The 25,128-nt window shown below is 48.5% G+C and overlaps 1 protein-coding gene across 5 annotated transcripts in view; it reads right to left on the bottom strand.

Annotated features, from left to right (window-relative positions):
* GJC2 (gap junction protein gamma 2) overlaps positions 1–25,128 on the bottom strand; it is a 126,167-nt gene that overhangs the window by 44,257 nt on the left and 56,782 nt on the right. The window contains exon 1 of one of the 5 annotated variants that reach the window (XM_050942727.1): positions 22,675–22,891. The exons of 3 other annotated variants lie outside the window; for them this stretch is intronic. The gene's annotated coding sequence lies outside the window, so the exon portion shown is untranslated. Of the gene's footprint in view, positions 1–21,348; positions 21,377–22,674; positions 22,892–25,128 lie in introns of those variants that run through there. One more of the 5 variants, XM_050942733.1, reaches the window with a different exon arrangement.

Raw genomic sequence — 25,128 nt, 5'->3', positions numbered from 1 at the left:
AGAGGGAGGGAATATTATCCCCATTTTACAGATGGAGAAGCAAATACAAAGGATTAAATCCTGACCCCACTGAAGTCAATGGGAGTTTGGCCACTGACATCAATGGTGCCAGGATTTCATCCAGAACGTACAAGTGATTTTCCCAAGGTCTAGCAGGAAGTCAGGCATAGAACCAGGTATAGAGCCCAGGTCTTCTGAAATGCAGGCTTGCACTTTAACTACTAGTCCATGCTCCTTTAACATTATGTATTACTGTATATTAAGGTAGCACCAAAAGGCTTCAACCAACAGCACGGCCCTATCATGCTAGGCACTCTACAGGTAGCTAGCGAGAGGCAGTCCCTGTCCCAAAGAACTTATGATCTAACTGGACATGATAGAAGACAGGTGGGAGGAACAGAGTATTACAGTCCCCATTGTAGAGCTGCGAAACTGAGGCACGGAATGGCTAAGTGACTTGCCCAAGTCATACTGGAAGTCTGTGATAGAGAAGTAACTGAACCCAGTGCTTAAACCATAATTTTTTTATTAAAGCAGCTACAGCTAAACCACCTGTTTGTAGTGCTGCGTACCATACTGAGACTTTCCATTGTTTATCCCCTGCCCACAGCATAGCCTTGCTCTCCCTGTAAGGGTAGTTTCATTGAATGCAATTTGTGACCGATGATGCTCTCACGTCCTTTGTCTGGGCATCTCTCCTTGAATCCAGGTCTCCCAAGTCCAAGACTAGGGCTCCTGGGTCATCCTTCCTCTCTATTTAGCCTACCTCCAAAAGACTGCGTAGCATCCTATTCGGCCCAAACACCAGCTATGCATAAAGGCAACCATGCGAGTGAGGCCCAGGGTTTCAGCTCCAGGGCCGGCTCCAGCTTTTTTGCCACCATAAGCAGCGAAGAGATAAAAAAAAAAGAAGATAAAGCCGTGATCAGTGGCACTTCGGCGGCTGCTCTACCGCACCGCTTCATTCTTCAACGGCAATTCAGCAGCTGGTCCTTCCATCTGAGAGGGACTGAGGGACCCGCCGCCGAATTGCCGCTGAAGACCCGGATGTGCTGCCCTTTTCCATTGGCCGCCCCAAGCACCTGCTTCCTGCGCTGGTGCCTGGAGCTGGCCCTGTTCAGCTCTCCACTCAGTTCTCTTGGTAGCTGAGGCAGACCAGCTTTCAGCACAGTTTGCCATGGGCAGAGAGAGAATGGACCTGGCATATCATGTTGTCAACATGAATCAGTGTTAACGAGCAAAGACATTTTTATGGGGTCCTTACAGATTTGCCATTAACAATGCCCTGCCTTTCCACTCCTCCTCCATCTCAGGGTCGCAGAGGGCTTTACAGACACGGATGAATTCAGTCTCAGCACATCCTCGCGGAGGTGGTAAACCCCCATTTTATAGATGTGGCCCCACAGGGACGGATGTTGAGTGACAGGCCTGAGGTCATACAGAGCCTGGGCCTACTCTTATCAGTGGCCCCAACAAAGATCAGAGCCATGCTGTGCACACACACAATAGGGGACAGGCCCTACCCCAAAGCAAGATTATTATCTAAACAGACAAGACGGGGGTGGGAGTGGAGACACAGGTACAACAAGGGGAGGAGATGTGCTAATGGACACAGTCCTCAAGCTGGGAACAGAAGCAGATTTCAAGTCCCCATCCAGCACCCTGACCATTAGACCACCCTGACCGCTCTTGTAGCTGATGCCAGTTTTTCACCAATGACGTCTGTGGAGTTGTTCCCAATTCCCACCAGTGTATTTTCTCCATCCCCCTCCTTTTTCTCTACCCTCGGTCCTGAACTCCCCCCGTCTCCTTTTCCTTCTCCTCTCTTGAGTGAGGAACTTTCATGGTGGCCAGCCTTGCCCTCCCACCTGTGCTCCCCGGGTGCATTCACCTCTGCACTGCAGCCCCTCTGGGCCAGCTTTATTGGCACAAAGATGCTGCCCCACCCCCAGTGAATTCTCTTCTCTCGGGCAGGAGACGCTGCCTCAGATGCAGCTGCTTCTCTTGTTCTGTCTCCATCCTAGACACAGATTTTTTCCATTTGGTTTTACTTTCCATACACTGACTATTATCCTGGGTGTTTTGATCTCTCCTCCCACCACAGCTGCACACCGCCCGCTCAGCTCCACCCCTGCTAACACCTCAGGCCTATGCCTTGAGCTCCTCTCATCTTGGTTACTGCAGGTCCCTTCCCTGGGTCCTCCCCAAGACTCAGCTCTCCAGACATCAGCTGGTGCAGAAAAAATTAACCCAGCACCTCCTTCCCCAAATACCACACTGGCTCTCCAACCATACCAGGAGCCATTTCACAGAGAATTATTGTTATTGCCCTTGTTCTGTTCCAAATCTTCCATTTCTCTACTCTGCTCTGCTCATCTAATTCAGATCCCCGCTGCACCCTTCCACACGATGTCACTGCGCCTGGTGCAAGGACCTTCTGGTCTGCAGATCCCGCCATCTGGAAAGGCCTCTGGCTCTGCTTTACTCCATCACTTCACCTCCAACCCCTTTCAAAATGCAGCTGAAAGCACGTTTTCTCCCTTGGCCAATAGTTACTTTCTCCTCCTCGTTTAATTGCCCATTTGTGATGTCCAAGAAACATTTTCCAAAGCCTAACGGAAAATTAAAGGATCGGTAGAACAGCACCATTGTCACTGCCTTTGAGAATGCAGATTTCATTTCCTGCCTCCATCTGCCAGCCCCTCCTTCCACGCACCAAGAGAGAAAAAGCTAAAGCATTTCAGACACTAAATCACATTGTTTGACTTACAATGTGGGCAGTTCAACTACACCTAGTTCCAGCTATTGAAATGAGGGCAACCGTCTTCAGCCCATGGGAACTGACCCCTTTATTGTCGCCGATGCCTGGGGAAGTTATGATGACACATGAGTATTACTGTCGGTTCTTTCTTTCCAGTGTTATTTTGCTGAGACTGGAATTCCAAATTACAGGGAGTGGGGGTGGAGGAGGGGTGCTGGCTCAGGGGATTGGTGATGGGATATAAAGACTCTCACCTCAGTAGAGAGGTCAAGGATTGGATGGGGATTGGTTTCACCTCCAGAGCCACCTCAGCCTGTTATGAGAGTGCTCTGTCTGTACACGTCATTAGTTAATTAACTGGAAATGTGCTAATAGATGGTGCTAAAGAATATGGAGCATTCTTGATGGGTTTTGTTGGACCAATAAAGCGAGTCATGCTTGTGCATTGCAAATGGCTTCCTTTATGCAGCTCTTTACAACAGCTCTGTGAGGGAGCAGAGAAACCGCCACCTGGCACAGCAGGGGTTAAAGAAAACCTGTGGGTTCAGCTGGCCTCGTCCTACTATACCTGCAGCCAATGCCAGGCCTGCAGGGGGGAGAAAAGAAGGGAGCCTGGCTCAGTTGGGGGGTGACTGGGGAGGAGGCAGGAGCTCTCTGTGTGCCTGAAGGGACGGACCAGTGACCTGACAGTCAGCAAAGCCACTTGAGGCAAGTAAGTCTTCCCCTGCCAAGGGGAGTCTGCAGATAAGCCCCAGCTGTGGGGCAACTGGACTAGTGGGGCCATGTCCCAAACTAAAGAAACTTGTAGGAAATAGCCCAGGGAAACTGGTCTTGACCTCTGCCCCAGCCCCTGCCAGAAGGAGACACTTCCCCTCTATTTAGGGGTTGAACTACACAGGGCCCTGGGCTGGAACCCAGTGGAGAGGGAGGGCCTGGGTCTTTAGCCTGACCAATCAATGATCTAGCCACTAGGCTGCCCAGCCACAAAAGGCCCTATCACAAGCTCTTAAACAAGCCCTGCATAGCAGCATGTGCCATACAACTGCTTGACTGCTGGTGAACCACCCGGATGCCTCATCTGACTCTGATGCCACAAAACCAAGGCAGATTATGAACCACTTAACTGCACTCTCCCTATTTGGAAAAAATTCCAATTTACAATTGCTTAACGAGCATCATCTGCCTTTGCAGTAGACCTGGGGATTGATAGCTTCCTAATCCTTCATGGACACCCATGCAAACTACCTCCATTAAATCTTGGAAGAAAGAACGCCCTTCCTTAAACCATGGAAGGAACTCCTGTCCAAAGCAACACTAGACTCTGTAGGGTGCAAAACAGATTTTGCAAAACCAGACCGATCTGGGGATACATAATGGTTCCCTGCTCCTGTTGCAATGTTGGCACACAATAAAGTGACTCCTGAATTCCTTTGGATGAATGAGTTCAGGGTCTTGTCACACAGAACGTTATGTCACCTTCCTGGCGGCCGGCAGTAGCACATTCCTGCATCCTCCTACCCCCTTCAGACAATCCCTGCCTATGCTGAAAATATTTATTTTGGCTGGGTCCTTGGAAGCCTCCCATTCTGGGGAGCCATGAGAGGGTAGACTCTTCAACTGTTGCGCCTGTCTCCACCCTAGTGCATTACTCAGACAAAGTCACACCAGCCAAAACCCCACCTTACTGCATGTAGCAGCAACGGCTATTTTTTCCTTTGCAAAGTAGAGCTAATCCAGCTCAGAGCTGGATCAGTAAAACCTAAGTCTCCTTAAAACAGAGGGCCAGCTTCTCCACTACACCAAGATAAACTCACAGTCACTCCACTGATGGCAGTAAAGTGATTCTGGGTGGAAAACTGTTTTCCTGTCCCATGAGCTTTCAAAACTTCCCCCATTCTGCATTGGGACAAAAGCCAAGAGCTTTCAAAAAAAAAAAAGTCACAAAAAGACAGGAAAAGAAAGACCCACCTCAGAATAGCTTGGTGGTTATGGCACATGTGGGAGACACATGTTCCAGTCCCTGTGTCTCCCACATGCCAGGAAGCCTCAGGCTAGAGGGTAGGTCTCTTTTTCTCTGGCCCACTGGATATGTAAATTATTTATACAAAGTGGAGCACCTCTAACAGGGAAGACTGAGAGATGCCCACCCACAATAACCCATCGCTTGGTGATTGGAGCACTCACCTGGGTTGGACTACCTGAGTATCCTTCCCCTGCGAATCACAATGAACTCAGTACACACTAATGAGACCTCACAACTATACCTCTGATTCTTGCCTTCCAGAAGCAGCAGAGCCCACTGGGGAGGGCACAGAGAGACCCAGGTTCATGTCTTTGCTCCGAAGCAGGGACTTGCTCCTGGATCTCCCACATCCCAGGTGGGTGTGCTAACCACCAGCGTCTTGGCTTTTTCTAGAAGAGCTGGTCTAGGAATTATTTCAGGGAAGTTCCACAGCCTGTGTTATGCGGGACATCAGACTACATGGTCACAGTGGTCCCTTCCGGCCTTGGAATCTAGCTATTCTGGGGGTTTTCTGTCTTGTCGTCTCTTTCTGGTTTTGACCGGAAATTCTGCCCCTGGATCTGAGAACCCTGCCCAATGAAATTTTTGTCAAAACCACCCCTTTCTCATGAAGTTATGATTTTGACACATCAGCATTTTCTGACGCCCCCAAAAAGTTGAAAAATTCCCAACCAGTTTCAGTCTGGATTTACATCTCTGTAACCTAGATCAAAACCTGACCTGTAAACTCAAAACAAAAGCGGCCCATCACAAGAACCAAAAGAGGAGCCATTCCCCAGCTGGCCACACAGCCCAACACCAGGGAGCACTCTCACCTCATCTGTCCAACCACAGCCTGTGAGATGTCTCACCTGCCATCACTGCTGCTAGCAGAGACCTCAGAACAACCCACCTGCCCAGTGATGCTGCAAGGAACAGCTGCCAAGAGGGGAATCTCAATGGCAGTTTTGAGGAGAAGCCTAGAGGTACCAGAGAGGAAGGATGATGGACTTGGGAGTGGGGAAGAGCATGGAACTGATGGGTATTTTTGGCAGGAAGAGAGAACTGGAATGATTCAGTTTTAGGGGGAAGAAGGAAAAACAAGGCTATTTTACAGGCAATGCTGTACTTACCACTGACTTAAGGCAAAAAAAATTTGAGGGTTAAAATTTTGGCAACAAAGCACTGCTCAAGGTGCTTTCAGAGCTCTACTCTCCTTCACAGCTATTCTACTTCTAGGGCACGAACCCTGAGGGATCTACGTCTATGGTACCTGAAATGAGTTTGGTTGACGGTAGTCCACAAATGGACAGGTGTTTATATTACTACAGCAACAACATCCCCCCTTCCCAGTTAGACTGAACGGGCCTGGATTTATTCTGTCCTGGGAGGTGGTTGTCCGGCTCAGGGTAGAGACCCTCTGGTGGGTTAACTTGCATTGCTGCTATCCCCACTATATCTCTTCTGTAGCTAGACGCCTTCACCCTACAGGATGTTGACTGCAATGGCCAACATCAATGGGCATTGAGGCAACCTGCATTTCCCAAGATTGGGCCAAAAGGGCTGTCTAGGTAGGTACTTCTATTCGCGCTGTAGTATGTGAACACCTCACACTCAGTGTGTTTTACTTTCACCATATCCCTGTGAGGTAATGAGCCATTCTCTCACTTTTAAAGATGGAAAAGGGAGGCCTAGTGTAGAGTCAGTGATTTATGTAAGGTCACCCAGGGAGCATGTGGCTGAGCCAGGAACTCAACCGAGGTCTCCAACATCTCAGCCCCATGCCCTGGCCACTAAACCATCCTCCCTCTTAATGCAGAGGATTCCACCACTGCTAAAGTATTTAAAAATTCATGATTTAAGGGAAAGTTTAGCATTTAAGATAAATTATTTACCCTCTTGTAATGGTGCAGGACTCACCCCTGTGGCACCTCCTGCTGGTCATCTCAGGGAATTAGCGTTTCCAGCCTCCGGAGCGCCCTCTGCAGGCCAGTGTCCCACTGCTATTTCCCCCCACCCCTCGTGTCCCTCCCAGGACCTGGTGCCCCTTGTCTTTAAGGTGCTGCCCCCTGGCAATACCCCCGCAGTCTCAGGGTCTCCCCACCCAAGGGAACCCCCAACCCTCTATCCCCACCTTGCCTCGGTTGTGGACTTCTGCTAGTCACCAGCTAGCCCCTACTCAGTGGGGCAGACAGCAGTGTAAAAGCCACTCATCATAGGCAAGGGGGGTTTGGACCTGCTGCCTCTGCCTACCTGTGGGCTGCACCTTGCAACCCCAGTACCTAATTGGCCTTCCCCTAGGCCTGCAGCCTGGGGGGTTTCCAAGCCGGAGCTCCCCAGCTCCTCTGGCCTTCCCCCAGCCCTGCTCCAGCCTAGGCACCCTGCTCAGCTCCCAGCAGCCAGGTCCCTCCCTCTCAAAAGGCAAGAGAGAGAGTCTGTGTCTCCCTTTAGCTTCTGGCCCCAGCACTCTTATAAGGGCCAAGATGGGCCCCGATTAGGCTGGCCACAGCTGTGGTCAGCGACTCACTCAGCTTCTCACAACTGTTCTCACTCTCTCTTACTCTGTTGCAGCCCTCTCCAGGGCTGCTTTTACCCTTCCAGGGCCGGAGCTGAATGATCACCCCGCTACACCTCTCATATAAATACACCAAACATTTTGATGTAAGTCATATAATATTGATCTGCACTGTTTTAATTCTCTGGAACAGAGGAATTGCTAAGAAATGGGAATATTGAGGTCAGAAATGAAGCTGCTAAGGGCATGAGACCACAGAGAGCAGGAGAAAAACAGATCTAAATCCTGTTCCGAGCCAACAACTTGGGCTGTGATGTTTACATCTCTGGTCATTTTAGTGCTCCCAGAACATGCACAGCCCAAGCAGCATTAATTTAATTCATCTACGCGTGTCTTACGTAAAATGTTTGAAATTCTGTTCATACAAGTCTGGAACCAAACACACACACACACACACCCACACACACACAAAGCTTTCTTTGAACTCACAGTAGCACATCAGCAAAATCTCAGGTGGTTGAGTTCACGAGAGCAGCAAACTAAAGATCTAAGATAAGAGTGTGGGGAGAGCCCCTAGTTAATGCTCACCATTTGGGTTAGTCACTGCACATCGTTCCAGACAGAACCTTCTGTTTCCCTTCGGGAGGTCCCATTTGACAGCCTTCCAAGCAGCAGGTTTTAGAAAGCCTGAGCCAGCTCCCACCACGCAGTCAATCCAACCACATCTGGAAAGTCCAACTCAGCCTTAAACTCCCACTCTAATTTCTTGTGTTTTACACTTTGATTACTTATGGAATCCTTAAACTCCATAGTCAGGTCCTTCTGCTTTGGGCATGGTGGAGACAGTTTCAATGATGTGCATCTAAAATATGTCTCTGCCCCCTACCCAAAAACCTTCCAGTACCTGGCAATGAATCAGTCCCTCTCTTGGATTTGCCTGGATCAGTTAGACCAGTCTGGTAACCAAGACCACATCTAACCTTTAAATAACATCTTTTCCCCAGATCTGACAGACCAGCAATGATGCAGCAGCCTAGGTTTAGTGCAGTGTCCACATGCTTCTACCTAACATCTGTATTTCAGAACCCCTGATTTAGCTGGAGGTGGCTCAGCTCGGCTGCAGCCTCACACTTACACATGTCTTTGGTTCTCCCTTCTTTCCTTTTGTTTAGAAAATGCTTTATGCCAGAGGGTAGTGGTCCGACTGTGGGCACCTCTAACTGCAGCCAATCAGGATGCAGCGCCTTGTTTTAATTCAACAATGCTTCATTGAAATGCAGCCTCCCATCCTCGTGCGTCTTGCCCGTTCTTCTCAGCACTGGACGCCCTTGGAGGAATAGTTACATAGGGGAGAAGAGATACTCCCTTGAACAGCAAGCGAGCAGCACGCTGCTGATAAGTGAATCTCTGTATGCCCATTGTCTTCTAAATACAAGCCCTGAACCCTGACACCGCCATCAGATCCGCCGTGGATTTGCTTCTGCAGTACAGACAGCTGTAAGATTTCGCAGCTGAGGAGCACGCTCTGTGTCCTGAATGCCACTGTTCAGACAACATAATGGGTTATGTCAATTTGCATGATATATCACAGCATGGGACGATACAAAGCTGAAATTCCTCTGTCCATCATAATTATTTCAGGGATAAAGAGGTTCACTTTCTTTTCAGGGGACTAGGTGTTAGAGTGACAATCTTGGAAAATGACAGCCACCATTTATCCGCTGGTCAGGTACCCCTAAAGCAACAACAATGTTGGATTGCTCACATTGTCCTCCCAATGTGCCTTAGCCTGCACCTCATGGGAGGAAAGGAGAGTTGAGTCATCAGGCCTATTCAGTCCTTGGCCAACAAAGGAGGTGATTGGTTCAACTGCACTGGTGGTTTCAGTGATGCTTGTCCACTGGGAAATTAAATGAAGCTATTAGATGCGTGTCACATCAACCAAGGATCTGTCATTGGATGGATCACTATGGCTCACTGGGGGGGAGGGATAGCTCAGTGGTTTGAGCATTGACCTGCTAAACCCAGGGTGGTGAGTTCAATCCTTGAGGGGGCCATTTGGGGAACTGGGGTAAAAATCTGGGGATTAGTCCCACTTTGAGCAGGGGGTTGGACTAGACAACCACCTGAGGTCCCTTCCAATTCTATAATTCTATCCTGAGCTGGAGTCTAACCAATGTTCTGGAAAAGTGCTATAACCTGGAAGCCATAAGTAATGATGTTTATCCCCTCTATGAAGTTTTTCTCCCCCAGATCTTAAAGCACTCTACAGATGTGGGCAAACACTGTCACCCTGCACTGTGCAGATGGGGAAGCTGTGGCATTGAGAGGTGAAATGACTTGCTCAGTTCACATAAAAAGGAGGTGGCAGAAGGGTACATGAGCCCTGTGGATTAGAGCAGAGGCAGGAGCCATTCCTGCAGACAGCTTCTGTACCTGTGGGGGTAGCAAAGCTACACAGAGCTGACAAGGCCTTGCTCCCATGAGGGCAACCTCATGCACTTTTCCAGCCTCTCTGGCCCTGTGGCTGGTTCTTGCTAGCAGGGACAAGTCTGGAACCAAACAGTTCCAGACTTTGGTTCCAGGGCAAGGGGTGACCTGGTTCATTGCTGCACTGACCTACAGCACAATGATATTTAAGTAAGACGTGAGTTCAAGAAGGATGGTTAAGGCCTGGGACAGGTACTCAGGAGAGCTGGGTTCAAACTCTGGTTCTGCCACCAGCTTCCTGTCTGACCTTGGGCAGCTCATTTCATCTCTCTGCGCCTCAATTCTCCAATTGTTTTTCTGACTTATCTATTTAGACTGGAAACTCTGCAGAGCAGGCACTGTCTGTACAGCACCTAGCACAACAGGGCCCAGATTTCAGTGGGGGCCTCTAGGCGCTACTCTAATAGAAATAGCAATAACTGGAAAACAAACAATTTCGCAGTTGAAGGCCGTAAATGCTATGGCAAGGAGTGGAATCACGCAGATTAGCCAGACAAACGAGTCACAAACCTCTCATACAAATTAGTGCCTGAGCACGACAGCACATTGAGCAGCACATCCTCCACACCCTCAGAACGGAGGGGGCTCAGTTCAGAGATTTGCAAGCACTTCAGGGGGGGAAATAACAGTTGCAGCAGAAAGGAAATTGGAACTTTTAACATGTACAGCAGACTGGGTTAACTAGCTCTGTCTGCAGTGTGCTGAGAAAACAGCTGGGCAGAACAAGCAGTAGCATTGTCCTGGACAGGAAAGAGGTGACAATAAAAGTGTGCATGAGAGGGTGTGTTTAAATTCAAATGTGGCCAGGCATCAGTGTTCTGAAATGTAGACTCTTCTGGTAGCTTTGGAAAAATACCTAAGCCTAACTGAAGTCAATGGAAAGAGTCTTCAGACTTCAGTGGGCATTGGATCAGGTCTTTCTTGCCTCTGGTTGTTTAGAAGATGCTTTTCCCTCCTTTCATCTAAAGTAGACGTTTGTAAAACTCAGAACTAAGCAAAAGTTGACGTGGATTTTAAGAATAACAGTCAAAAGTGTTGTTGTTGTTTTAAATCTACCCTCAGGCCTTATGTAAAAGGTCCTTAGTTCTAACTGTCTCTAGCAACGGATTAAAACCTGACTCTTCAAGTTTAATCATCTATATTAGTGCCTAGATACTATGGTGATGAGTGCAGTGAAAATGCATATAACTTCATCTAATTTCTCCATATATTATTTCGCGTGTGTGTATGTGTATATAATATAACAAATTAGAATTTTAGACTTGCAGCAGCAAGGACTTCCCCAAGGACCTTAATTGTTGTGTCAGGATCCACAGCAGAATTAGGAGAATACTGGGAAAAAAGTGCCTGTGAACATTTGTTCAAATAAAAACCAGGGGCCAGATCTGCAGCTGGTATAAATTGGCAGCGCTCCATTGGCATTATGCTGCTTCACATCATCCGAGGAACTAGCCCCAAGAACTCATTTTGGAAGGATGTGCTATCCCCTTTTATGAGTTTTCCACGGCAAGTAATTTTTTTGGTTCAGGGTTCGCCTTGGAAGCGCTCGGCAGCCCATGTGGAAATCTCTCCTTTTTCCTTCTCCTATTTGTAAACGTTTCAGTCGTCCAATCTGGGAGGAAAAAAATACCAACGGACGCCGGTGGTCAATTACACTCTGCGAAGAGCCAGCAGTCAAAGGGAATAGATCAGCGTGTATGGCGAGGTGCACGCCAGGCTGAAAAATTCCAAAGGAGCAAGAACGTAATGAAAATCACAGCCTGTCCGAGAGCAATTTACGAACCGAAAAAAGAGCTAAATTCATTGAGGGCCAGATTTACAAGTGGAAGAACAATGGGAGATGCTGAGTGCTGGTTGCTGAAAATCAGGTAAGTTCACTAATGGGTAACTGAGAGTCAGGGGCTCTTGAAAATTCATCCACTTATATATGTACCTACAAGGGAGCTCTTGGGAGCAGAGTTATTTTGACCATCTGGCCTTGAATACATTATTCAGTCGTCCAGCTCTCCTACAATTAAGATGTAGTCGGTTTAACAGAGACATAGTCTGGCTGGCTATCTATTGCCTTGCTTTTCCGTCTTTTTGAAAACATGCTTTTTGAAAGCATGTTCTAAAAGTACATTTGGTGGCTTGCAGAATTATAAAGCACAGTTGTCACGTCATTAAAATGCCCCTTTCCCTCCATGACTCACCCCAGCCCTGTTAAATTGGATTCACTGAAGTAGCTTTGCACATGGGAAGTTTTTTAACTGTGCTCCTCTTTTTAGGGGAGGAGAGTGCCCCATCTAGTGGTAATTTGGGGTTAAATGAGAATGAAGCCTTCGCTCTGGCACTCTGGAACAGCACCCATCTATCAAGGAATCTCAGGGAGGGCTCCTTTGCTTCCCTTTGTTCGGGCAGCGGTGTCATTTTACTTCCTAGACTGGGGTTTCGATCCACAGTGAGTGCAAAGCCCATTTCTGCATCCCGGAATGGACACTGGAGTTGAATCACACCCCTGCCATCCGTCTCTGGTCAGGGCAGAACCTGCAGCTCCCTCGTGTTTTTTATGTTTTGTTCAGCTAGCGGGTGGTTTTATGAGTTTGCCAGAAGAGTTAAGACTCTTTGCATATCTCACCCCAGTGCCTGCTGTTATAAAGTCTGTGAGATCAGTGGAGACTGCTTGGGGAGGGGGGGTGGGGAGGTGGCAGACAATTGATCATCTTTTACATTACTGTAAACTCGCTCCAGGTGCAACATCACCCTTCCCTCTTCCAGATGTCACCAGCCTCCAATGAGCAGGGCACGAGATTGCAGTGTCTATATCCTTAGCCAGGCAAATGGCCAGTAAGGTCCTGAAATCCATGGGCGAGTCTTTCAATTTACTTCACTGAGTGCCAGAGTGAGACCCACGGGCCTGAAGCATGAGGGCCCTGAGTGACTTCCTGGATGGCTAAGGGTGCAGCTGCCATTTTGTGTCTTCCTCAGGAGGTGCTCAGCGCCAAGCTGAATCAGGCACTGCTGGAGCCATCGCAAAGTTTTTAGGTTTGCCTCTAAGTGTCCCGTTGGAAATTATGAAGGACATGAAATATTTAGAGCTGGTTGAAATTTTTCAAATTCCAGGAGAAAATATTCCTGAAAATGTTCCCCAGTTCCCCACCCCACCTATCCTCTCCAGCAGCTCCAACATTAAACCAGATGCTAATTTATTTCCCAGGGCAGAGCAATTATCCTAGGACTATCCACATAGGGTCAAATCCTCATGGGGTGAGCACCTCTAACTCCCACTGGTTTTAAGTGGATATTGCAGGGGCTCCCTGGGGTCAAATAGGAATTTTGCCATTGACTTTAACAGGGCCAGGATTTCGACTTGTTCTGCGTAGCACCTTGTGTGCCAGTGGATGATGATAGCTGTGCTGCCTTGTACACACTGGGAGCTGGACTTTACGACACAGAGTGCTGCTGGCGTCCGTCATCACCTAACGCAGTGTCTATGCAGGCTGCAGTTAGGGCTGCTGTGGGATGCACATCACATGGCTCCATGCCCATGTGTAACACCGACAGACCCCAGTCGTCGGTAGGCAGGACTGAACCTGGGATCTCTGGAGCTAAATGCATGAGCTAAAAGCCATATGGCCTTTAGCTAAGGCTGTAGAGCAGACTCATTAATCTCTGTCTCTTGTGTCTTGGTGCCACTAGAAGGGACAGAACACCACACCCAGGGGATGTGTGGGTTACACAGGCAGGGTCCCCCCAGCCCACTATCAAACAGCTGACAGATCCACTAATAGCAGCTCCCTTTCCTGGCTAAACAGCCAACAGCTCCCCTAAGGGCTCTTGGCAAAGGGCTGACAGCTCTCTCAGGGCACAGCTAAAACCCACAGCTGGCCCATGCCAGCTGACTTGGGCTCCTGGAGCTCGGGCTAAGGGACTGTTTAACTTGCTACAGGTGTTTGGGCTCAGGCTTGAGCCTTGACTCTAGGACCCTGCGAGGTGGGAGGGTCCCAGAGTCTGTGCTGCAGCCCGAGCCCCAATTCTACACTGCAATTAAACGGCCCGGTGAGCCCAAGTCAGCTGGCACGGGCCGGCCGCGGTGTCTAACTGCAGCATAGACGTAACCTCTGTCATAACCTTAAGAATACAAATTAAAGCACTCCAGCACTTATATTCATGCAAATACCAAAGAAAAGAAACCATAGAACTTACTATCTGATCTCTTTGTCCTTACACTTAGAAACAGAAAATTAGAAAGTAGAACTACTTCTCCAAAGCTCAGAGAAAGCAGGCAGACAGACAAAGACTTAGACACTCAATTCCCTCCACCCAAAGTTGAAAAAATCCGGTTTCCTGATTGGTCCTCTGGTCAGGTGCTTCAGGTGAAAGAGACATTAACCCTTAGCTATCTGTTTATGACAGCCTCAGAGTCCTGCGCTCACCCAACCCTGCTCAGTCTCTGGCCCTCTCCTGACTGCTTGCCCTCTGGTTCAGGTAGTGGCATCACAAGCCAGGTGCCAAGCCATGAGTCTTTTCTGACCAGTCCCTATGCCCCCCTTGCTTGTATTCCTAGCATGCCAGCTGGGTGGTTTCTTTGCACCCTAGAGGCCACTGCACTCACTTGGCAATAGAGGGGTGTCGGTGGCATGCAGAGGGCTGTCCACGTGGGGCAGGTCAGACAGGGCCCTGCATTGGAATGGAAGGAGCAATTGTAGCTTACATAGTGCCCCAGGGCACAGCCCAGGACAGTGACCAACCTCTTCATCTCCTCCCACGTGCCTTCTTCCACACTGCTCCCCAGGACTGACTCACTCTGCTGTGGCCCCTAGCTAAGCCCTGCTGCACCCTCCTAACCACCTCCCCCAGCATTTAAGTTACACGTCCTCACCGGTGGGTGTAAGTTGCAACTCCATTTAGACCACAGCAGCAACTCTGGGAAATGTTTGTGTTTCCCCGCCACCAAGCTCCCAGCTCCACAAAGCACTTAAGTGTATGCTTAGTTTTAAGCGCATGCTTAAGGCCATCTCTATTCAGCACAGCTCATAAGCATGCGCTTAAGCCCTGAATAGGGAGGGATTCAAACAGGTACTTAAACAAGCACAGCTTGATTACAGAGAGGGTGATTAACCATTGAAGTGACTATCAAGGGACAGGGCCGGCTCCAGGCACCAGCTCATGCTTGGGGAGGCAGGTTCTACGTGGCAGCATTCTGCCCAATCCTAGGGCGGCACGGCCGCTTTTTTTTTTTTTGGTTCACCGATCCGGCCACTTTGTAGGGAGTGGTGGCACAGAGGAAGGGAGCGCCCTGCTGGGAGCGGGCTGCACACTCCATCTGCCCCAGCCAGCGCCAGGTCTGCAGCAAGCCCGGCAGCACGCGTCCTTCCCTCCCCATCAACTGGAGCGGCACGGAGCCCTTCCAGCAGGCTGCGTGGCGATCGGGGCTGCGTGGCGAGTATCCCGCTGAAGCCCTGGTCGCCCCCCTTCTCTCTCTCCTCCCACTCCCTCCCCCCGCTAGCTGGGACATGTCTGCAGTGCAAGGAGTCCCCCTGCACCCTGGCTCCGGCCACCCCAAAGGTTTTTTCCCTCCCCTGCTTTGCCGTTCCAGTCACGCCGCAGGGTTTTTTTTTCCCCCTGCTTTGCTGCTTGGGGCGGCAAAAGAGCCAGAGCAGGCCCTGCCAAGGGAAGTGGTGGCTTCTCCATCTCTTGATGCCTTCAGATCGAGACTGGATGCCTTGCTGGGAGATATAATCTGGTGAAACACAAGTTATTGGGCTTGACGCAGGAGTAACTGGATCCAACTCTCTGTTCTGTGTTATGCAGAAGGACAGACTAGAGGTTCTAATGGTCCCTGCTGTCCCTCAGATCTATGAATCTTAAGTGCTGGGCTGAATCAAGGCCCATGTCGGCAGAGCTTCAGACTATAACCTTCAAGCACCACAATCACGGCACTTCACTTCACCAGAGTACAGCCTTCTTCCTCTTCAAAAGTGCTTTACGACTGTCTAAGAAAGGCTACAGCACCTGTGAGGCAGACACCTCTCACTATATTCCTTTTGCCGGCTGCTCGGCTCAAGACTGAGCATTGTAAGATAGGACCTGAGATCTCCAAGGGCAACCCCTCTACATTAAAGACGACGGCTGCCATCTGGCTCCACTTCATGTAAACGGTATGAGGGCCTCAGACTCCTGGCAGGTTGCCATGGCAGCACAGTTTGGGCTGCAGTGAAATGGGCCAGCTGCCTGTTCTCAAGACGTGGCACGAAGCTAATATGGGATTTAAGATCCAGCGTAGTGTGTCACTGAAGTGTTCCGGAAAGAATGCCTCAGTGCTTCCAAGGTTATAATGGCCAGGAAGGAGGTGGATTATTCATTTGGATTGTCTTGGAGCAGTGAAAGGAAGAGGAGAAATGCCTAAACATGGAAAGAATCCAGATTCACTCTATGGAAATACCTACGAGCTCTCATTGCTAAGGCACCAGCAGAGATTACTAAGGTTCAAAAAAATGTGGAAATACCCAGGGAAATGCACTGCAAGATGCAGGAAGCCTGGCTCTCTGGAGGACCCAAGAAGTCATTTCTGACAACTACAATCTCTCTGGACTTGATGCAAATCCAGCTTCTGGCCCTAATGTACATATGCATGCACCTCCAGGCCAGAGTTGTCTTAGACATATGCCCCCAAGGCAACAATATGGTTCACATTTAGTTTTCTCTCATTTTCCCCTTAAAGTGAATTCATAGCACTGGGAGGAGATGCTGGACTGATGGCACTGAGGTGTGGAAAATATGTACAGAACCAGAGATAGCAGTGTAATCTTCACCCCGATGCCCTGCCAAAGTGTCTCAACTCTGACCTGCATGGATCCTCTCTCAGATAGTCCAGGCTCAGTCAGGATGGGAGGAGAAGTGCTCATTACACTAGGATTGCGAGGGGCTTGGACACTACATGAATAGGGGCCACATACACACCTATAAGCATCTGCAACTTCTTCTTTACTTTTCTTCGCGTCACTGCCCTGTGCCTGAGTTTCTCCATCTATAAATGAGGATGACAATATCTAATGCCACTACAAAGTGCTCTGAGATCTACTGAAGAAAAGTGCTATGCAAAAAACTAGCATAGTCAATTAAAAAAAACTTATGGAAAAGGTATTTTTTCTATTAAATTCTGTAGATCTTTTCCATGAGGGCTAAAGCGACCAGTTAGGAAGTGGTATCTCTTACTGTAATAAGTTGTACAAGCTCTGATCTCCAACACCTGCACAGAGCCCAGGGGAGCCAGAGGATTTAAGATAGCTACTTGTCTGCCAGAAACGGAATAGAGGTCCATCATCTCATTGAAAGGTAATCAATGAACACCCTTCGGCTGGAGACAGACTTCAATTACTGCCAACACGACATGGGTTTGCACCAGTGACCTAGAGATTAATTAAATGTTTTTTAAACCCACAATTTGTCTCCCTGAGCAATTCACTCCCTTAAGCAGTGCCTCATTTAGCAGTGATCACATATTACAAGGAAAGAAACACGATACACCTCTACCCCGATATAGCGCTGTCCTCGGGAGCCAAAAAATCTTACCGCGTTATAGGTGAAACCGTTTTATAGTGAACTTGCTTTGATCCACCTGAAAACGCAGCCCCGCCCCACCCGAGCACTGCTTTACTGCGTTGTATCCGAATTCATGTTATAGCAGGTCGCGTTATATCAGGGTAGAGGTGTACCTGTTCTGTGCACAACAGGACCACACTACTTCTTTAAACATAGGTTGCAAGAATCTGATCCAAAGTTCATGAAACTCCTGGATCAGGTCCCTAATACATAACTGAAAAGTCACATCATCCCTTCCAAAGACAATGTCTGCTAATAAAACTTCCTTTAAGGAAAGGAATCCTTTAATTGGCGTGTAACCAACTGGGTTCTATAGAAATGTAATAGGGTCTAAAGAATCAACTCTAAACTCCTATAGAATTGAACAGAGAATTAAAAATATAATAAAGAATGAGATTCTGTCTATAGATTTTGGGAGCCATCCTAAAGAATCCTATAGCCAGGGTAGAATTTTCTCTGAATCCTATATGTTCTTTTAAAAGGAGGCAGTGTGATCTAGTGGGTAGAGCACCGGACTGGGACTCAGGAGATCTGGGCTGTATTCCTGCCTCTGCCATTAGCCTCCTGGGTGACTTGGACAAGTTACATCACTGCCCTGTGCCTCAGTTTCCCCATGTGTAAATTGGGATGACAATACTTAACTCCACAACAAAGTACTTTGATATCTACTGATGAAAAATGCTCTATAAAAACTATTATTAATAAAAGAAACCTTTTGCAAAAAGGTATTATTTTCTATTAAATTCTATAGATCTTTTCCAGGAGGGTTAGAGGAACAAGCTAGGAAGTGGTACCTCCTACTGTAACACATTGCATGAGCTCTGATCTCTGGATTCTTTACAGATGACTGTTTCTAACGCACATTCCTTACTGCTTAAAAATGCAAAGCGTTAAGCTGAGTCCCACAAGGAAAAAAATTCATGACTGAAGGAAAAAAAAGCATTGTAGCTTTAGGAAATGTCGTGGTTACGCACTCCATAAACCTGGCCATCTTCGGGCTGAGTTTTTCCACTATCTCACATTAGAGAGGACAACACGGGACACTTGTGGGAAGCATGGGCTTATTTTACTTTATGATATGCACGTTTGTATATGGGCATGCTTACCACCTCTCCAGAGAGCAAGGCACAGATGGGGCAGATTCCAAGGGACTGTTTTTGAGAGTTGCTCACGGCTTTGTGACTTCTCAACACATCTCAAGATCAGGCCCTAAATACATTCATTGGTCCTGATCTCACGTTGGATGCCTGTGGGTCACCCTCTGTGTCTGGATACAGCCTCGGTGAAGTCAGTGGGGTAGATCTGCAGGTGGTAGAACTCAGCGCAACTCCACGGAGTTACACCAGTTCATACACTGAGCTTTCAGTGGAGCTCAGAATGGGGAAAAGGATCCACTTGTGGATCCAACTCCAGGATCTGGGACTGATTCTGACATCTGCTGGGTTTTGCCTCAGTGCAGTTCAATTCAACTGAGTTTCCTCTGTCTTACCCTAATGCAAAGGAGATGACACAATCACACTCGATTCCCACCCCCACATTGATTGTAAAGTGCAGAATTCTTAAAAATATTCTTCCGGGGGAATGAAATCCACAGGGTTTCTGGATGGGCTTTGTGCTACAGAGCAACACTAGCTCATATGGTCTGCGGTGTCTCACCATTTCCACAGAAGAGCCTCTTTAAACAGGTCCGCTTGCTTGTCATAAACAGATAAGTAAGAGTTAATAGAACAGAAGTACTTCATATCTCTTTTGCCTGGAAAGGGTTAACAAAATCAGTGAGCCTGGCTGTCACCTGACCAGAGGACCAATCAGGGGACAGGATACTTTCAAATCTTGAGGGAAGGAAGTTTGTGTGTGCTGTTAGTGTTTGGTGGTTGTTCACTCTGAGGGCTCAGAAGGACCAGACGTGCAACCAGGTTTCTCTCCAACCTCTCCGATACAGGCTCTTATATGTTCAGAATAGTGAGTACTAGGTAGATAAGGCAAGTTAGGCTTATGTTTGTTTTCTTTATTTGCAAATGTGTATTTGGCTGGAAGGAGTTCAAATTTGTATTTTGCTGAAAGGATTTTAATTTGTACTTGTATACTTAGGCTGGGAGGGTGTTCCCAGTGTCTATAGCTGAAAGACCCTGTAACATATTCCATCTTATATTTACAAAGATAATTTTTACTGTTTTTCTCTCTTTAATTAAAAGCTTTTCTTGTTTAAGAACCTGATTGTTTTTTTTATGCTGGTGTGAGACCCCACGGGACTGGGTCTGGATTCACCAGGGAATTGGTGGGGAGAAAGGAGGGAAGGGGGAGAGAAAGGTTAATTTCTCTCTGTGTTAGGATTACTTTCTCTCTCAGGGAGAGTCTGGGAGGCGGAGAGAGAAGGAGGGGGGAAGGTGAATTTTCCTCTCTGTTTAAGATTCAAGGAGTTTGAATCACACAGTGATCTTCCAGGGTAACCCAGGGAGGGGAAACCTGGGAGAGGCAACGGTGAGGGAAAGGGTTTACTTTCCTTGTATTAAGATCCAGAGGGTCTGGGTCTTGGGGGTCCCCGGGCAAGGTTTTGTGGGGACCAGAGTGTACCAGGCACTGGAATTCCTGGTTGGTGGCAGCGCTACAAGTACTAAGCTAGTAATTGAGCTTAGAGGAATTCATGCTGGTACCCCATCTTTTGGACGCTAAGGTTCAGAGTGGGGATTATACCATGACATTGCTAATGGCCGTTCTGATGGCCTGAGGCTCCAGGACCTCCCGACCTCTAATCACAGCTCCAAACACTGACACCCGTGGGCAAAATGGGGACCCACTAAAGGCAGTGGCAGTGGTGGGTCCTCCGCAGGGGGAGGCGGAGGAGGCCAGAACAGGGGGCACCATAACTGCACTGTAACAGAGCTGGAGAGTCCAAGAAACCAGCAGTGAGGCAAAAGCCTTCTGCATGGTGGAGCTGCAAGGTCTGCACAGAACATGGTGAGAAGTCCTCAGGGTTTGGAAGCTGAACCTCCAGCTTCAGCCATGGCGTAGGAGAGAGCAAGAGTCTGATGGAAGGATCCAAAGGCCCTCCTTGCAGAGTCCCCCAGGCCACAAGTGGATTTTCCCTTCAGCTCATCCACTTTCCCTCTCAACTCCCTTCCCCCTGAATAAACCTCTTCCCCACCTCCACCAATGTCTGCGCCTCTGAAATCTCCTCTCCCACTGAGCTCTGTCACTGCATTCTGTGGTGCACACACACACTGCTCTGGGATACCAGCTCCAGCAACACCCCCAACACACGACACTCCCAGCAGAAATGGGGTGTTCAGGGGGCTGGCCGGCCGAGGCCCATCCCTGCGTCGGGAAGATGTTACACAGCACTCCCGGACTGGGCCAGCTCCTTGCCTGGGGTAAATCAGCATCGCACCACGAAAGTCAGTGGAGCAATATCGATTTACGCCAGCTGTGCGTCTGGCCCATTGTCTTTAAGGCCACGTTGGAGGGATCTGTCCACCACTTTCAAACACAGGAATGGCCAGTTTTCGGGGGCTACTTCTTTCAAGCCGCCCAGTCACAGCTGCACTTAGTTATCTCACAGGACCCACAAGGAACAGCTCTTTGTACAGGAAGAGGTGAAATTGTGCAGAGCAGCCATCACATGAATCATGTTATTCAAGGAGGAAAACAAACTGCTTCCTTAAACAGTCATGTAGGCTTCCCTGCCAGGGACAATTACAGGCTCTAGTTCAGCAAAACACTTAAGGACATGCTTAACTTTTATAACAAATAATATCCCCTAGCTCGGTTTGCCGATGAATCTCCAAGTGCTTTACAAAGGAAAATTGTATCATTATCCCCATTTTACGGATGGGGAAACTGAGGCACAGAACAGTGCAGCGACGTGCCCAGGGTCAGCCAGCAGGGCAGTGGCAGAACTGGGTGGGAATAGAGCCCAGGTTCTCTGAATCCCAGGCTCTGTCCACCAGACCCCCTGTGCTTAAGTCCCAAGAACTTAAAAGTCAAGCAGATGCTTACGTGTTTTGCTGCACAGGGATGGGCTGCTTGAATGGAGGCAGCAGAGGACGCCAGTGACTCAGGATGTTCTGCCTCACAAGGACCAGCAGAAAGCTCCTCTAAGGCCCTGTCTGCACAGGGACACTCAGGAAAGTTACAGTGATTCAAAGTGTGCTGGACTCCAGGTGGATGATCTCATTCAAGAGACAGGTGGCTTTATCTCACTATAACTGAATTTGAACTCTTCCCACTCCAGTCCCAGTGGGCAGCCCCTGGCTCAACAGCATGCAAGAGGCACCGGGCCCCTTGGTAGCTTCTCAGAGTCTCCTCCCACCCCTCCCTGCGGCGCTAAAAGCCAGTTCTCTCCCCCTTTCCCAGCAACGCGGAGCGCTCTGCTCCTCAGACAGAAGCGTTTCAAACCCAACAAGCTGTTACCAGCTAGCAGAAAAAGATCTTTGAAAACTAAATTCTTCCAGATGCACCTTTGTCATTTCTGGGTGTGGAAATCTAATGTTACGGAGCTGCTGGGGCCTCCTCCTGGGACTATTCTGTTAACGGTGCGGAGAGAGGGAGCTTTCTGTCTGCCTCACCTCCTGTTTGGTAATAGTCCAAAGTTAACTGATCCGGGCTCCCTACCACTCCTGCGGCTTCTTTGTCCCTTGTAGGGTGACCAGATGGCAAGTATGAAAAATCGGGACAAGGAGTAGGGGGTAATAGGCCACTTTATAAAACAAAGCCTCTAATACTGGGACTGTCTCTATAAAATCAGGACATCTGGTCACCCTAGCTCCCTTGCAATCAGCAAAGTCATAATCTCCAGATGTGTCTGAAGTCACTGGGGGTCGTGACTTCTAGCAGGGAACAAGTACCAGGCCCAGGGCCTGATCCAAAACCCCTTGAAGTCAATAGGAGTCTTTCCATTGGCTTCAGAAAACGCCAGATCAGACCCCAAACCCTCAAAGCCTATGGGAGTTGGGGGCACTCAGCACTTACACCTGGAGGACCCACTATGCAGCAAAGAAATGGGCCACATTTCTCATGCCCTGCACCTTGTGGAGTTGATTATACCAGGGTAAAGAGCATAAAAAATGCTACCAAATTGGAATGATTGCATTTTGCACTGGTGTGATTGATGGCACAAGGTGCAGAGCAATAGAGAATTGAGCCATTTGTTCCCATGCAGATGTCCTGATAAGAGAGAAAAGGAAGTAAAATAAAGACAGAAGATAGGAGATGTCTGAGCACTGGCAGAGCTGGCTCAAGAGGCGGATAATTTTCAAAGCTCCTGTACAGGAATCAGCAGCACTTTCAGGCTAAAAGCAGCTTAGGAAAAGAAAATCAACATACTGAGAATTCCTGGACTCAGCGCTCTGCAAAACCGTCCCATCCTTCTTGGCTTTGGTATCTTCGTACCCAGCAGGGAAAGAATCATACACTTTCCCGCTTCACGGATTCTGCTGGCCAGGGAACCTAGACAGGAACAGCTTGCAAAGGCAGATCTTCAAACTGTTTCTTTTCCTCCCCTCCTTCAAATCAATCTCTCTTCCCGCTGCACACGCCTGGAGACTCCAACACTGGAGCTTGGCTGGGGAAAGCTTCCTGTTAGAGATGATCCCTCCAATAGGAGCGGGGCATGGGAAGGCTGACTCACGGACTGAGTAAACACCAAGAAGACGTGCTGCAAATTCCTTTCCACTGGGGACACAAAGGGTTCTTTTTTCCTTTGCCAATTTCCCCCAAGAGTTATACTCTGGTCTGATATTCACCCAGAAAAATGACAATGTGATGATTCCAATTACAGCACAGAGCCTTCTGTACCTCAGAAAAAATCAGGCCACTTACCTAGGTGTGGAACTAAGGATGTAGGGCCAAGTTATTTTAAAAAAAAATTAAAAATCAGGGACCTGAAGGTAGGCTCCTAAATGCATGCTCAAGCACCTAACTAAGGGCCCTGATTTTCCAGAGTGCTCAGTGCACAGCAGCTCCTGTTGTGCAGGAACCGGATTTTTCATTTGTGGAGGAATTTTACTATTTTGAAATTTCTTCCATTCCGGAAGGAAAACAAAAAACATCAACGTTTTCTGTGAAACAAAGTTCCGCACCCACAAAAAAAGTGGTATTTTGGGTCCATCCAAATGTTTCATTCTGATTTGACACTGGTTTTGTTTTACACTGCCCGATGTCAAATGCAAAATCAAAATGAAAAGCCATTTAGCGAGGGAAAAATTGAAACGGTCCCGCTCTTAACAGGGCAAAATGGAACCTAGCGCCCTGATTGAAAGGCTGGTTTTCATTTCCAAACGCGTCATGGTCAAAGGCGACACGTTTCTGTGAAACTTTTCACTGTTACCCTATCGGCATTTTCCGACGGCGGGACATGCCACTCAAAAGTGACCAGCCAGCCCTAGCTCCCACCGAGGCCCCATTCACTTTCCCATGGCTCCGTTTTGCACTGTGCCATAGCCAGCGGGTCCCGGTTCCACTGTTGGCAGACAGGGCTTGAGCACTGGAGCCAGGGTGGCCAGTATCTAGAGAGGAATCATGGAGCCCCAGAGCTGGTGAAGAGGAACTCTCCATTGGTTCTACAGCAGGAATCCTGCCCCTTTCCCCCAGTAGCTTTCCATACGGGGGAAAACAAACTTTACATCCCTGTCAGGTCCTGCCTGTGGGGCTGCCTCATGCCATGTGGCAATTTGGCCATCAGATTTGAGGTAACTAAGCTGGGCAGGTTTTATCCTCTTGGCACTGACAGACAGGGATCTCAGTGCTTCACCTTGGCAGCCAGCACTGAGATCATCACAAATCATCAATCACAGCCAGTTGTAATGACAGAAACCTTGTCTCTTGGCTCCTAAAACATGCATCTGTACCATCTGGGCTAAAGGAGAATCTTCATCAGCTGTCTGTACTACTAGGGTTTATTTCCTTTCTATGGGCCAACCTCTGGGGTCCACATAATCACCTAGGCGCTATGGCCCTGATCCTGCAAATGTATCCCAGTGGTTAGATCCTTACATCTGCACAGCATCCAACTAACTTCAACGGATTCAGCGCAAGCATAAAGCTCTCTCTGTGTGGATCCTGTTGCAGGATCAGGAACTCAGCCAATACATGATAGCATCCTTGAGCTCTCGCATGTGTTTCCACCCCAGATAACATCAGACAAAGAAAGTCTGTACTGAAAAGCAGGGTCAATGTTGCAGAGGTAGTGGATTGTCCATTCCCAAGCACTGTGGTGTCATCATTTATACCAGCGCAAAGTAGGTGTAAAACACTAATTGCTGTACACCCACTCTGCCCAAGTGTAAGTGACTGAAGAATCAGTCCCTGCACTCTCAGCCAATCTCCCATTGGTTTGTTTGTTCTCTACGCAGGAGGAGCCCAAGGATTTTACAGTGCTTTAGACAGCCACTGGATGACAAATTAGATCTGTTTCTGCCGGAAGCCAAGCCTTGAAGCAGTTGTAAGAACTGACTGCCTTCCTGGCTGCATTCAAAGAAAAATCTCTTTAGCTTTTGGAAGCTGTTGCACTGTGGAAGGAACCACAGCTGTCATGAAGAGAAAGCAGACACTGCGCATCACCAAACGCAGCTATGCCAATTACACGGCTCAGTGGGTGCAACTTGGAGAAACTGAGCTAATGGTTTCAAGATTAGTCACTACATTTGGTGGGGGCTTCAAATTCTGGGTGCCCAGCTTTTTAAGGGGCTTGATATAGAGAGGTACAAAGCACCTGCAGCTCCCATTGACTTGAACAGGAATTGTGGCCCGTGGTGTCAAAATGAACTCCCAGCACTCTCA

The sequence above is a fragment of the Gopherus flavomarginatus genome, chromosome 2 (genome assembly GCF_025201925.1).
Source record: "Gopherus flavomarginatus isolate rGopFla2 chromosome 2, rGopFla2.mat.asm, whole genome shotgun sequence".
Lineage (NCBI taxonomy): Eukaryota > Metazoa > Chordata > Testudines > Testudinidae > Gopherus > Gopherus flavomarginatus.
Note: the sequence above shows the minus strand (reverse complement) of the source record. Positions and strands in the feature narration are given on the sequence as shown.